Raw genomic sequence first — 16,491 nt, 5'->3', positions numbered from 1 at the left:
CATCAAGCATAACGGTGGAAACGTTGGAATTCATTGAAACCACGAAGGTCAAAATGATGTTTTAAACATCTTGAAAAAACACCAAAGAAAGAGCGGCAAAACTGTAACTGGAGGCAAACTCAAGAAGTTTGAAATCCACCATCGAACAGATCGTCACACTACGGCAGATCCTCCAGAAGTGACTTCAAGGCGGCCTACGATGCCATATATAGGAAGGAGCTATGGAAGACCATGCGGCAGCACAACTTTCCCGAGAAGCTGGTTCGGCTACTAGAAGCCACAGTGGAGGCAAGGTGATGGACTCTCCTGCCTTCTATGCAACATCGCTCTGGAAGGTGTCATGAGAAGCGCGGGCTTCATCACATTGCACATATTTCTGACGAAACGAAACATTGCAACATACCAGCCAACCGCTGTTTACTATTTTTCCTTCATTGTCGACATAGCAAAGTACCGTATTTTTCAGTGTATACGACCCCCAAAAACAAATTTTTTATGTTTATGAAAAAAATTTAAAAAATTGTTTTCTACATTTCATCAGTTGTAACAATGTTGTACGTGTTTTAACCTCCACTCTATGATCGAATAGAAAAGTTACTACCTGTGTATAACGACCCACTTAATCGGACTTTGATAATTTGTGAACTAAAAGGGGGTCGTTATACACGGAATAATACGGTAAGAATTTTATCGCGCCTACGGAACACCAAAGCTATTCCGTGCGACTTGTTACTTGTCGCCTAAAATCTTCACATCAATCTTTTGCCATTTCTCCTAAAACGAATAATATTCAAGTTTCAATGCCAATAATTTCGGTGATCAAACTAATAATTAATCTGCTTACTCACCATTAAATTATGTATTCATTTTTTGTTCTGCCGCCAAACAATATGAATATTCTAGAACATTGTGTATTCAGTACATTTTCTGCACCTGTAAAGAAAAAAGATGAGAATTATGTAAAGCTAGACTAAACTTGTGCAGCTTCTCATATAACGACCACTTAAGTCGTTCAATTGAAGTTAAAATATAGTTAGACAAAAGCTTCGACATTCTCAATTGCTTAATTGATACGGATGGAAAACAGGACTCAAGATTTATTAACGGCCAATAACAATTGACTACGATCATTGAAACATAATAATAAAGCAAAAACTCAATTCTATACACACTTTGCTTTTGCTACACCTTAGGAAAGTTTCAAAACTGTAGAACGCTGCGTATTTGTATTTTGGGCCAGCACCCTGGCGTAATATACCGTCACTGGCGCCACTTTCTAAAACTACGCCCAAATTGAGATGTACAAGTTGGCAAACGCACACATGTATGCTATACAAAGCCTACTTTTGAGTCAAATCAGATCGGAACAACAAAATCACCTTTCTACACTTTTTTACATAAGCACCCTGGCGTAATACACTATCACAAAATCTCTTTTCACTTCACAAAACTACGGCCGAACTTTAAAAACAATCAAATGTACAAGTTAACTAACGCCTCGCCTGCCTACGTGCAAAACCTACTTCAGAGTCATTGTATCAGACCGGAACTAGAAATGTATTGCTACCGTTTTCTACACTTTGACATTTGATAAACGATCCAAACATACGAAATGATTTTTCAAGCAAAATTATGTCGACTCGCCATTGACAGTGAAACATTTCATGTGAGTCGGTAGTTTCACAAATGCAAAACGGCCGTTTGCTTTACTACAAAATCATATTTTAAAATGTACCCAATCTTTATCAAAAATCATTCTTATGTATCCCGAAACAAACCTCGACTAATGAATATCATTCTACCACCGTGATTTTATTCGATAGATTATGTGAAATTTATTCACGCCTACGCAACACCAAATCGTAGAAAGTTATATAAATTTAATCTCAAATCAGTATTTTTCGAATCGAAGTCGAATCGGCCTGTAGTGGACCGGACATCATCGTAGAACGAAACCCGATTCCGTAAGGCTTGCGCTGAGAGTATCGCATCCGGAAGCGAAGATTCACGAGTTGTCCGCCGTCCGAACCGTCAAGGCGCTTGCGTTACCTGCACAGACGATGGATTTAACGAAATTAACGGCAAGCATTGACCACCTTAAAAAATTGATAGCACCATCGTATTCTAAAGCAAGGCCCCGAATACTGATCCCCCGGCGTCGACAACTGTCGTTTGGGTCTAATGACAAGTGGCCGAGAAGGCAAAGCGGGACAACCAGTTGCAATTGCAACCCGGCGATCCGCTTTTAAGGAGGAATGACCGCGGACGGTTAGCGATCGTCGGTCGGACTCGTGAGCACATTTTATTGCAATGACGGTCATTTTTGGTAGTAACGTCAATTTTTTTTCATTGCATTGAAATATTGCATCCATCAATTAGCAGCTTAAGTGGCCACACGGCACGTAATTTTCAATTGATAAAGAAACCGGCATGAGTCCCCGAATCGGAAATGGAGTTACAGAAAGTAAAGAAGTTGCAACACAGGAAGACATGTGTTGTGGAGACGCAGCTTCATCATCCACTGGAAGCTGCAACGCACGCAGCCATCCTTCCACTCGCCGCTATCGGTATCCGATAGCGGACGAGGTGATCAACAGGATGGCCGCTTCGCTTCCCGACCGTCCTAGCGAGAGGACGCGCATCGTCTCCCGGGAGCAGCTGAAAACGCATTCCTCTACCAGATGCTGCAAACCATGTCTCAGCAAATGCAGCAGCAGCAGCAATTTATGATGCAAGCTCTAAAGCAACACATACCGCCCCAGCAGCAACCCGTGAGTAACCCAGAGTTAATCGTAGATTCTCTGGCGGGAAACATCAGCGAGTTCCGCTTCGACGTCGAAAATGGCATCACGTTCGAAGCGAGGTTTTCCCGCTACGACGATCTCTCCAGTCTTGATGCGTCCAGGTTGGACGATTCGGCAAAAGTGCGGTTACTGGTGCGCAAGCTGGGCACCACCGAGCATACTGGTTACATGAGTTTTATTCTGCCACTTGCCCCACGGGAACTCCCCTTCGAGCAGACGACGGCAAAACTGAAAGCCCTGTTCGGGAAGGCGGAATCGACCCTCAGCAAGCGATATAGGTGCCTCCAGACGGAAAAAAGGCGAACAGAGGACCTAGTGGCTTACGCTTGCCGGGTCAACAGAGCGTGTGTTGATTTCGAGTTACCGGCAATGAATGAAGAGCAGTTCAAATGCCTCATCCTCGTGTGTGGACTAAAGGACGAGAGAGACGCCGAGATCCGGACAAGGTTACTCGCGCGCATAGAGGATCACCCTGAAGTAACCTTGGACCAGCTTACCGCAGAGTGCCGACCAACCTAAAAGGAGACAGTGCCTTTATTCAGGGACACGAACGGCAAGTACAAATGTTGCATGAAGCAAATGATACTACAGAATCGAAAAGCTTTCAGCATCACCGTTCTCCACTGCGAAGTGCTCAACCAAGCAGGCCATGTTGGTTATGCGGCGAACTACATTGGACCAGAGACTGCCCGTACAAGACACACAAATGCAGATCATGCGTAAAGATCGGGCATCGGGAAGGTTTCTGTTCCCGCAAAAGCAGCGGCACCCGGCGAACAAGATATCGAGAAAACCGGCCAGTGACGAGAGCCGTAACGGTCAGCATATATACCGTGGCCTCATGCCGTAAGTACATAAATGTTATTATAAACGGAACCAACCTAAAGCTACAGCTGGACACGGGTTCAGACATAACATTAATTGGCCATAGCCTCTGGGAACGCGTCGGCAGCCCGCCTCTAACAAACGCGAGCGTAAAGGCGAAAACAGCATCCGGGTCGAACCTAAAACTAACAGGCGCATTCGAAGCAACGGTTAGAATCGGCGAAAATACAAAAAAGGCTACAATTCGCGTTTCAGAAGCTGAACTTGAACTTTTCGGAGCCGATTTGATAGACGCATTCGAATTGGGTTCGATGCCTTTAGATGCATTTTGTGGGCAGCTAGCCACGATTCCGCAAATCGATGGGAATGTAGAGCCCAAGTTTCCGGAGGTATTTCGCGGGCCAGGAAAGTGCACTAAAGCACGCATTGCGCTGCGGATCAAAGAAAACAGTCTACCTGTTTTCCGGCAAAAACGACCGGAGGATCACGCAAAGCCAGAAGCAGAAAACATTATAGCAAGCATCGACTTACAAAACGATTTAAAGTCTGTAGCCGTAAATCCCGTCAGCTCATTTCCACTTGCTTTCAGTGATGTTGAGCGTAGCACCAAAAGAGATCCAGTACTACAGCAAGTGTACTCGTACGTTCGAGATGGATGGCCTGCAAAAGTATCGTTTGGTGCAGAAATAAGGCGATACAGTTACAGGAAGGACGCATTATCAACGGTGGGAGGTTGCCTTTTGTTCGGGGAGAGATTGGTCATCCCTGAAATCCTGCGCAAGCGATGCTTGGAGCAACTTCATCATGGCCATCCCGGCATTCAACGCATGAAGGCGATCGCACGGAGCTTCCTTTACTGGCCATCTATAGACGACGACATCGCGGATTACGTTGCATCCTGTGAGCCATGTGCAGCGGCATCCAAGGCTCCTCCACGGGTGGACCCCATTCCATGGCCACAACCATCGAGTCCCTGGTCCAGAGTGCACGTGGACTATGCCGGTCCAATAGAAGGTTTTTGGTATCTGGTGGTAGTGGACGCGCTGTCCAAATGGCCGGAGATCATCAAAACCTCGAGCACGACGTCTTCAGCAACGATAGCAATACTGCGTAGTCTTTTCGCTCGTTTTGGGATGCCATCAACGTTGGTGAGTGATAACGGACCGCAATTCACCAGTGAATCGTTTCAGGAATTCTGCAGCCGAAACGGCATCCAGCATGTCACATCGCCACCTTTCCATCCTCAGTCGAATGGTCAGGTTGAGCGATTCGTCGACACCTTCAAAAGGGCTTTGAAGAAGGGTCAAATGGATGGATCCTCATCAGACGAGGCGCTGGACAATTTTCTACAGAACTACAGAACGACTCCTCACCCGCTCCTGGACCAAAGGAAGGCGCCCGCCGAAGTTATGTTAGGTCGACAGCCGAGGGTTGCGCTCGATTTACTGCGGCAGCCGACGGCTCATCAGTCACAACAGAGCGAGAGTCGTAGAAGTTTCCACGAAGGTGATAAGGTTCTGGCAAAATATTTCTCAGGAAACGCAACATGGATTCCGGGGACCATTATTCGAAGATGTGGACGTGTGCTGAACGAGGTAGCAACGGAAGATGGGCGTACAATTAGGCGGCACATAAATCAGCTGCGAAAGCGAAACCTTCGTAGCCCGTCGCAGTTCATCTGCCCTACGTCCCTTCATCTGCCCTGCGACATAGTGATGGGCGACTGGGGAGCGCCTACGGAACAGAGACCGAGCAGTTCTTTCATCGGCCCGGCAGCTCCTAACCCGGTGGATCCGATTCCGCCGCCTGCACCATCCACAGCTGTCTCGCAAGCGCCACTACGTCAGCCGTCATGCGGACCTACGGAAGCAGCTCCGAGTGCCTCGACTCAGCCGCTAATGCTGCCACAAAAGTCTTCTAGGCAAAGAAGAGTTCCTCGTTGGCTTAACGATTATCGGAAATAAAAGGGGGAGATGTTGTGGAGACGCAGCTTCATCATCCACTGGAAGCTGCAACGCACGCAGCCATCCTCCTTCCACTCGCCGCTATCGGTATCCGATAGCGGACGAGGTGAACAACAGGATGGCCGCTTCGCTTCCCGACCGTCCTAGCGAGAGGACGCGCATCGTCTCCCGGGAGCTGCCTCGTCCGTACCGTATTCGTCCATCCTTCACGCGCAAACCATTTTAAAGTGTACTTGTCTAAACGTTAATTTATAGATAATAAAGTACTTTTTAAGTGTATCATAAGACACAACATGGGGCTTAGTTCGTTCACTTCTGGTCGAGCGATTGAATTGACAATATTTCAAGGTCAATTTCTGCTGAAACTATCCGAAAAAATATTAATTCCGAAGTATTGTTCACTGACGAAAAATAAATAATTTTTTTTGTATCGATGGGCCAAAAATTGTGTGGAGAACGAACAAAACGAAGCTTGACGCGAAGCATTTAAATACCAACCATCAAGCATAACGGTGGAAACGTTGGAATTCATTGAAACCACGAAGGTCAAAATGATGTTTTAAACATCTTGAAAAAACACCAAAGAAAGAGCGGCAAAACTGTAACTGGAGGCAAACTCAAGAAGTTTGAAATCCACCATCGAACAGATCGTCACACTACGGCAGATCCTCCAGAAGTGACTTCAAGGCGGCCTACGATGCCATATATAGGAAGGAGCTATGGAAGACCATGCGGCAGCACAACTTTCCCGAGAAGCTGGTTCGGCTACTAGAAGCCACAGTGGAGGCAAGGTGATGGACTCTCCTGCCTTCTATGCAACATCGCTCTGGAAGGTGTCATGAGAAGCGCGGGCTTCATCACATTGCACATATTTCTGACGAAACGAAACATTGCAACATACCAGCCAACCGCTGTTTACTATTTTTCCTTCATTGTCGACATAGCAAAGTACCGTATTTTTCAGTGTATAACGACCCCCAAAAACAAATTTTTTATGTTTATGAAAAAAATTTAAAAAATTGTTTTCTACATTTCATCAGTTGTAACAATGTTGTACGTGTTTTAACCTCCACTCTATGATCGAATAGAAAAGTTACTACATGTGTATAACGACCCACTTAATCGGACTTTGATAATTTGTGAACTAAAAGGGGGTCGTTATACACGGAATAATACGGTAAGAATTTTATCGCGCCTACGGAACACCAAAGCTATTCCGTGCGACTTGTTACTTGTCGCCTAAAATCTTCACATCAATCTTTTGCCATTTCTCCTAAAACGAATAATATTCAAGTTTCAATGCCAATAATTTCGGTGATCAAACTAATAATTAATCTGCTTACTCACCATTAAATTATGTATTCATTTTTTGTTCTGCCGCCAAACAATATGAATATTCTAGAACATTGTGTATTCAGTACATTTTCTGCACCTGTAAAGAAAAAAAGATGAGAATTATGTAAAGCTAGACTAAACTTGTGCAGCTTCTCATATAACGACCACTTAAGTCGTTCAATTGAAGTTAAAATATAGTTAGACAAAAGCTTCGACATTCTCAATTGCTTAATTGATACGGATGGAAAACAGGACTCAAGATTTATTAACGGCCAATAACAATTGACTACGATCATTGAAACATAATAATAAAGCAAAAACTCAATTCTATACACACTTTGCTTTTGCTACACCTTAGGAAAGTTTCAAAACTGTAGAACGCTGCGTATTTGTATTTTGGGCCAGCACCCTGGCGTAATATACCGTCACTGGCGCCACTTTCTAAAACTACGCCCAAATTGAGATGTACAAGTTGGCAAACGCACACATGTATGCTATACAAAGCCTACTTTTGAGTCAAATCAGATCGGAACAACAAAATCACCTTTCTACACTTTTTTACATAAGCACCCTGGCGTAATACACTATCACAAAATCTCTTTTCACTTCACAAAACTACGGCCGAACTTTAAAAACAATCAAATGTACAAGTTAACTAAAGCAAGCCGTAGACGTTACATATTAATCTGCACAGATGTTTGACGTCTACAGCCTTTCCTTGGCTATTTCCAACATCCCTCGAGATATTCGGGATATCTGGAGGGATGTTTGACAGACGATGGGTACGAGAGAACAAAGGAAATCTGTAGACGTCAAAGATCTGCACAGATTAATATGTGACGTCTACAGCCAGCTTAACGCCTCGCCTGCCTACGTGCAAAACCTACTTCAGAGTCATTGTATCAGACCGGAACTAGAAATGTATTGCTACCGTTTTCTACACTTTGACATTTGATAAACGATCCAAACATACGAAATGATTTTTCAAGCAAAATTATGTCGACTCGCCATTGACAGTGAAACATTTCATGTGAGTCGGTAGTTTCACAAATGCAAAACGGCCGTTTGCTTTACTACAAAATCATATTTTAAAATGTACCCAATCTTTATCAAAAATCATTCTTATGTATCCCGAAACAAACCTCGACTAATGAATATCATTCTACCACCGTGATTTTATTCGATAGATTATGTGAAATTTATTCACGCCTACGCAACACCAAATCGTAGAAAGTTATATAAATTTAATCTCAAATCAGTATTTTTCGAATCGAAGTCGAATCGGCCTGTAGTGGACCGGACATCATCGTAGAACGAAACCCGATTCCGTAAGGCTTGCGCTGAGAGTATCGCATCCGGAAGCGAAGATTCACGAGTTGTCCGCCGTCCGAACCGTCAAGGCGCTTGCGTTACCTGCACAGACGATGGATTTAACGAAATTAACGGCAAGCATTGACCACCTTAAAAAATTGATAGCACCATCGTATTCTAAAGCAAGGCCCCGAATACTGATCCCCCGGCGTCGACAACTGTCGTTTGGGTCTAATGACAAGTGGCCGAGAAGGCAAAGCGGGACAACCAGTTGCAATTGCAACCCGGCGATCCGCTTTTAAGGAGGAATGACCGCGGACGGTTAGCGATCGTCGGTCGGACTCGTGAGCACATTTTATTGCAATGACGGTCATTTTTGGTAGTAACGTCAATTTTTTTTCATTGCATTGAAATATTGCATCCATCAATTAGCAGCTTAAGTGGTCACACGGCACGTAATTTTCAATTGATAAAGAAACCGGCATGAGTCCCCGAATCGGAAATGGAGTTACAGAAAGTAAAGAAGTTGCAACACAGGAAGACATGTGTTGTGGAGACGCAGCTTCATCATCCACTGGAAGCTGCAACGCACGCAGCCATCCTTCCACTCGCCGCTATCGGTATCCGATAGCGGACGAGGTGATCAACAGGATGGCCGCTTCGCTTCCCGACCGTCCTAGCGAGAGGACGCGCATCGTCTCCCGGGAGCAGCTGAAAACGCATTCCTCTACCAGATGCTGCAAACCATGTCTCAGCAAATGCAGCAGCAGCAGCAATTTATGATGCAAGCTCTAAAGCAACACATACCGCCCCAGCAGCAACCCGTGAGTAACCCAGAGTTAATCGTAGATTCTCTGGCGGGAAACATCAGCGAGTTCCGCTTCGACGTCGAAAATGGCATCACGTTCGAAGCGAGGTTTTCCCGCTACGACGATCTCTCCAGTCTTGATGCGTCCAGGTTGGACGATTCGGCAAAAGTGCGGTTACTGGTGCGCAAGCTGGGCACCACCGAGCATACTGGTTACATGAGTTTTATTCTGCCACTTGCCCCACGGGAACTCCCCTTCGAGCAGACGACGGCAAAACTGAAAGCCCTGTTCGGGAAGGCGGAATCGACCCTCAGCAAGCGATATAGGTGCCTCCAGACGGAAAAAAGGCGAACAGAGGACCTAGTGGCTTACGCTTGCCGGGTCAACAGAGCGTGTGTTGATTTCGAGTTACCGGCAATGAATGAAGAGCAGTTCAAATGCCTCATCCTCGTGTGTGGACTAAAGGACGAGAGAGACGCCGAGATCCGGACAAGGTTACTCGCGCGCATAGAGGATCACCCTGAAGTAACCTTGGACCAGCTTACCGCAGAGTGCCGACCAACCTAAAAGGAGACAGTGCCTTTATTCAGGGACACGAACGGCAAGTACAAATGTTGCATGAAGCAAATGATACTACAGAATCGAAAAGCTTTCAGCATCACCGTTCTCCACTGCGAAGTGCTCAACCAAGCAGGCCATGTTGGTTATGCGGCGAACTACATTGGACCAGAGACTGCCCGTACAAGACACACAAATGCAGATCATGCGTAAAGATCGGGCATCGGGAAGGTTTCTGTTCCCGCAAAAGCAGCGGCACCCGGCGAACAAGATATCGAGAAAACCGGCCAGTGACGAGAGCCGTAACGGTCAGCATATATACCGTGGCCTCATGCCGTAAGTACATAAATGTTATTATAAACGGAACCAACCTAAAGCTACAGCTGGACACGGGTTCAGACATAACATTAATTGGCCATAGCCTCTGGGAACGCGTCGGCAGCCCGCCTCTAACAAACGCGAGCGTAAAGGCGAAAACAGCATCCGGGTCGAACCTAAAACTAACAGGCGCATTCGAAGCAACGGTTAGAATCGGCGAAAATACAAAAAAGGCTACAATTCGCGTTTCAGAAGCTGAACTTGAACTTTTCGGAGCCGATTTGATAGACGCATTCGAATTGGGTTCGATGCCTTTAGATGCATTTTGTGGGCAGCTAGCCACGATTCCGCAAATCGATGGGAATGTAGAGCCCAAGTTTCCGGAGGTATTTCGCGGGCCAGGAAAGTGCACTAAAGCACGCATTGCGCTGCGGATCAAAGAAAACAGTCTACCTGTTTTCCGGCAAAAACGACCGGAGGATCACGCAAAGCCAGAAGCAGAAAACATTATAGCAAGCATCGACTTACAAAACGATTTAAAGTCTGTAGCCGTAAATCCCGTCAGCTCATTTCCACTTGCTTTCAGTGATGTTGAGCGTAGCACCAAAAGAGATCCAGTACTACAGCAAGTGTACTCGTACGTTCGAGATGGATGGCCTGCAAAAGTATCGTTTGGTGCAGAAATAAGGCGATACAGTTACAGGAAGGACGCATTATCAACGGTGGGAGGTTGCCTTTTGTTCGGGGAGAGATTGGTCATCCCTGAAATCCTGCGCAAGCGATGCTTGGAGCAACTTCATCATGGCCATCCCGGCATTCAACGCATGAAGGCGATCGCACGGAGCTTCCTTTACTGGCCATCTATAGACGACGACATCGCGGATTACGTTGCATCCTGTGAGCCATGTGCAGCGGCATCCAAGGCTCCTCCACGGGTGGACCCCATTCCATGGCCACAACCATCGAGTCCCTGGTCCAGAGTGCACGTGGACTATGCCGGTCCAATAGAAGGTTTTTGGTATCTGGTGGTAGTGGACGCGCTGTCCAAATGGCCGGAGATCATCAAAACCTCGAGCACGACGTCTTCAGCAACGATAGCAATACTGCGTAGTCTTTTCGCTCGTTTTGGGATGCCATCAACGTTGGTGAGTGATAACGGACCGCAATTCACCAGTGAATCGTTTCAGGAATTCTGCAGCCGAAACGGCATCCAGCATGTCACATCGCCACCTTTCCATCCTCAGTCGAATGGTCAGGTTGAGCGATTCGTCGACACCTTCAAAAGGGCTTTGAAGAAGGGTCAAATGGATGGATCCTCATCAGACGAGGCGCTGGACAATTTTCTACAGAACTACAGAACGACTCCTCACCCGCTCCTGGACCAAAGGAAGGCGCCCGCCGAAGTTATGTTAGGTCGACAGCCGAGGGTTGCGCTCGATTTACTGCGGCAGCCGACGGCTCATCAGTCACAACAGAGCGAGAGTCGTAGAAGTTTCCACGAAGGTGATAAGGTTCTGGCAAAATATTTCTCAGGAAACGCAACATGGATTCCGGGGACCATTATTCGAAGATGTGGACGTGTGCTGAACGAGGTAGCAACGGAAGATGGGCGTACAATTAGGCGGCACATAAATCAGCTGCGAAAGCGAAACCTTCGTAGCCCGTCGCAGTTCATCTGCCCTACGTCCCTTCATCTGCCCTGCGACATAGTGATGGGCGACTGGGGAGCGCCTACGGAACAGAGACCGAGCAGTTCTTTCATCGGCCCGGCAGCTCCTAACCCGGTGGATCCGATTCCGCCGCCTGCACCATCCACAGCTGTCTCGCAAGCGCCACTACGTCAGCCGTCATGCGGACCTACGGAAGCAGCTCCGAGTGCCTCGACTCAGCCGCTAATGCTGCCACAAAAGTCTTCTAGGCAAAGAAGAGTTCCTCGTTGGCTTAACGATTATCGGAAATAAAAGGGGGAGATGTTGTGGAGACGCAGCTTCATCATCCACTGGAAGCTGCAACGCACGCAGCCATCCTCCTTCCACTCGCCGCTATCGGTATCCGATAGCGGACGAGGTGAACAACAGGATGGCCGCTTCGCTTCCCGACCGTCCTAGCGAGAGGACGCGCATCGTCTCCCGGGAGCTGCCTCGTCCGTACCGTATTCGTCCATCCTTCACGCGCAAACCATTTTAAAGTGTACTTGTCTAAACGTTAATTTATAGATAATAAAGTACTTTTTAAGTGTATCATAAGACACAACATGGGGCTTAGTTCGTTCACTTCTGGTCGAGCGATTGAATTGACAATATTTCAAGGTCAATTTCTGCTGAAACTATCCGAAAAAATATTAATTCCGAAGTATTGTTCACTGACGAAAAATAAATAATTTTTTTTGTATCGATGGGCCAAAAATTGTGTGGAGAACGAACAAAACGAAGCTTGACGCGAAGCATTTAAATACCAACCATCAAGCATAACGGTGGAAACGTTGGAATTCATTGAAACCACGAAGGTCAAAATGATGTTTTAAACATCTTGAAAAAACACCAAAGAAAGAGCGGCAAAACTGTAACTGGAGGCAAACTCAAGAAGTTTGAAATCCACCATCGAACAGATCGTCACACTACGGCAGATCCTCCAGAAGTGACTTCAAGGCGGCCTACGATGCCATATATAGGAAGGAGCTATGGAAGACCATGCGGCAGCACAACTTTCCCGAGAAGCTGGTTCGGCTACTAGAAGCCACAGTGGAGGCAAGGTGATGGACTCTCCTGCCTTCTATGCAACATCGCTCTGGAAGGTGTCATGAGAAGCGCGGGCTTCATCACATTGCACATATTTCTGACGAAACGAAACATTGCAACATACCAGCCAACCGCTGTTTACTATTTTTCCTTCATTGTCGACATAGCAAAGTACCGTATTTTTCAGTGTATAACGACCCCCAAAAACAAATTTTTTATGTTTATGAAAAAAATTTAAAAAATTGTTTTCTACATTTCATCAGTTGTAACAATGTTGTACGTGTTTTAACCTCCACTCTATGATCGAATAGAAAAGTTACTACATGTGTATAACGACCCACTTAATCGGACTTTGATAATTTGTGAACTAAAAGGGGGTCGTTATACACGGAATAATACGGTAAGAATTTTATCGCGCCTACGGAACACCAAAGCTATTCCGTGCGACTTGTTACTTGTCGCCTAAAATCTTCACATCAATCTTTTGCCATTTCTCCTAAAACGAATAATATTCAAGTTTCAATGCCAATAATTTCGGTGATCAAACTAATAATTAATCTGCTTACTCACCATTAAATTATGTATTCATTTTTTGTTCTGCCGCCAAACAATATGAATATTCTAGAACATTGTGTATTCAGTACATTTTCTGCACCTGTAAAGAAAAAAAGATGAGAATTATGTAAAGCTAGACTAAACTTGTGCAGCTTCTCATATAACGACCACTTAAGTCGTTCAATTGAAGTTAAAATATAGTTAGACAAAAGCTTCGACATTCTCAATTGCTTAATTGATACGGATGGAAAACAGGACTCAAGATTTATTAACGGCCAATAACAATTGACTACGATCATTGAAACATAATAATAAAGCAAAAACTCAATTCTATACACACTTTGCTTTTGCTACACCTTAGGAAAGTTTCAAAACTGTAGAACGCTGCGTATTTGTATTTTGGGCCAGCACCCTGGCGTAATATACCGTCACTGGCGCCACTTTCTAAAACTACGCCCAAATTGAGATGTACAAGTTGGCAAACGCACACATGTATGCTATACAAAGCCTACTTTTGAGTCAAATCAGATCGGAACAACAAAATCACCTTTCTACACTTTTTTACATAAGCACCCTGGCGTAATACACTATCACAAAATTTCTTTTCACTTCACAAAACTACGGCCGAACTTTAAAAACAATCAAATGTACAAGTTAACTAACGCCTCGCCTGCCTACGTGCAAAACCTACTTCAGAGTCATTGTATCAGACCGGAACTAGAAATGTATTGCTACCGTTTTCTACACTTTGACATTTGGTAAACGATCCAAACATACGAAATGATTTTTCAAGCAAAATTATGTCGACTCGCCATTGACAGTGAAACATTTCATGTGAGTCGGTAGTTTCACAAACAAATGCAAAACGGCCGTTTGCTTTACTACAAAATCATATTTTAAAATGTACCCAATCTTTATCAAAAATCATTCTTATGTATCCCGAAACAAACCTCGACTAATGAATATCATTCTACCACCGTGATTTTATTCGATAGATTATGTGAAATTTATTCACGCCTACGCAAGACGAAATCGTAGAAAGTTATATAAATTTAATCTCAAATCAGTATTTTTCGAATCGAAGTCGAATCGGCCTGTAGTGGACCGGACATCATCGTAGAACGAAACCCGATTCCGTAAGGCTTGCGCTGAGAGTATCGCATCCGGAAGCGAAGATTCACGAGTTGTCCGCCGTCCGAACCGTCAAGGCGCTTGCGTTACCTGCACAGACGATGGATTTAACGAAATTAACGGCAAGTATTGACCACCTTAAAAAATTGATAGCACCATCGTATTCTAAAGCAAGGCCCCGAATACTGATCCCCCGGCGTCGACAACTGTCGTTTGGGTCTAATGACAAGTGGCCGAGAAGGCAAAGCGGGACAACCAGTTGCAATTGCAACCCGGCGATCCGCTTTTAAGGAGGAATGACCGCGGACGGTTAGCGATCGTCGGTCGGACTCGTGAGCACATTTTATTGCAATGACGGTCATTTTTGGTAGTAACGTCAATTTTTTTTCATTGCATTGAAATATTGCATCCATCAATTAGCAGCTTAAGTGGCCACACGGCACGTAATTTTCAATTGATAAAGAAACCGGCATGAGTCCCCGAATCGGAAATGGAGTTACAGAAAGTAAAGAAGTTGCAACACAGGAAGACATGTGTTGTGGAGACGCAGCTTCATCATCCACTGGAAGCTGCAACGCACGCAGCCATCCTTCCACTCGCCGCTATCGGTATCCGATAGCGGACGAGGTGATCAACAGGATGGCCGCTTCGCTTCCCGACCGTCCTAGCGAGAGGACGTGCATCGTCTCCCGGGAGCAGCTGAAAACGCATTCCTCTACCAGATGCTGCAAACCATGTCTCAGCAAATGCAGCAGCAGCAGCAATTTATGATGCAAGCTCTAAAGCAACACATACCGCCCCAGCAGCAACCCGTGAGTAACCCAGAGTTAATCGTAGATTCTCTGGCGGGAAACATCAGCGAGTTCCGCTTCGACGTCGAAAATGGCATCACGTTCGAAGCGAGGTTTTCCCGCTACGACGATCTCTCCAGTCTTGATGCGTCCAGGTTGGACGATTCGGCAAAAGTGCGGTTACTGGTGCGCAAGCTGGGCACCACCGAGCATACTGGTTACATGAGTTTTATTCTGCCACTTGCCCCACGGGAACTCCCCTTCGAGCAGACGACGGCAAAACTGAAAGCCCTGTTCGGGAAGGCGGAATCGACCCTCAGCAAGCGATATAGGTGCCTCCAGACGGAAAAAAGGCGAACAGAGGACCTAGTGGCTTACGCTTGCCGGGTCAACAGAGCGTGTGTTGATTTCGAGTTACCGGCAATGAATGAAGAGCAGTTCAAATGCCTCATCCTCGTGTGTGGACTAAAGGACGAGAGAGACGCCGAGATCCGGACAAGGTTACTCGCGCGCATAGAGGATCACCCTGAAGTAACCTTGGACCAGCTTACCGCAGAGTGCCGACCAACCTAAAAGGAGACAGTGCCTTTATTCAGGGACACGAACGGCAAGTACAAATGTTGCATGAAGCAAATGATACTACAGAATCGAAAAGCTTTCAGCATCACCGTTCTCCACTGCGAAGTGCTCAACCAAGCAGGCCATGTTGGTTATGCGGCGAACTACATTGGACCAGAGACTGCCCGTACAAGACACACAAATGCAGATCGTGCGTAAAGATCGGGCATCGGGAAGGTTTCTGTTCCCGCAAAAGCAGCGGCACCCGGCGAACAAGATATCGAGAAAACCGGCCAGTGACGAGAGCCGTAACGGTCAGCATATATACCGTGGCCTCATGCCGTAAGTACATAAATGTTATTATAAACGGAACCAACCTAAAGCTACAGCTGGACACGGGTTCAGACATAACATTAATTGGCCATAGCCTCTGGGAACGCGTCGGCAGCCCGCCTCTAACAAACGCGAGCGTAAAGGCGAAAACAGCATCCGGGTCGACCCTAAAACTAACAGGCGCATTCGAAGCAACGGTTAGAATCGGCGAAAATACAAAAAAGGCTACAATTCGCGTTTCAGAAGCTGAACTTGAACTTTTCGGAGCCGATTTGATAGACGCATTCGAATTGGGTTCGATGCCTTTAGATGCATTTTGTGGGCAGCTAGCCACGATTCCGCAAATCGATGGGAATGTAGAGCCCAAGTTTCCGGAGGTATTTCGCGGGCCAGGAAAGTGCACTAAAGCACGCATTGCGCTGCGGATCAAAGAAAACAGTCTACCTGTTTTCCGGCAAAAA

The sequence above is a fragment of the Anopheles coustani genome, chromosome 2 (genome assembly GCF_943734705.1).
Source record: "Anopheles coustani chromosome 2, idAnoCousDA_361_x.2, whole genome shotgun sequence".
NCBI classification, from domain to species: Eukaryota; Metazoa; Arthropoda; class Insecta; order Diptera; family Culicidae; genus Anopheles; species Anopheles coustani.
Note: the sequence above shows the minus strand (reverse complement) of the source record.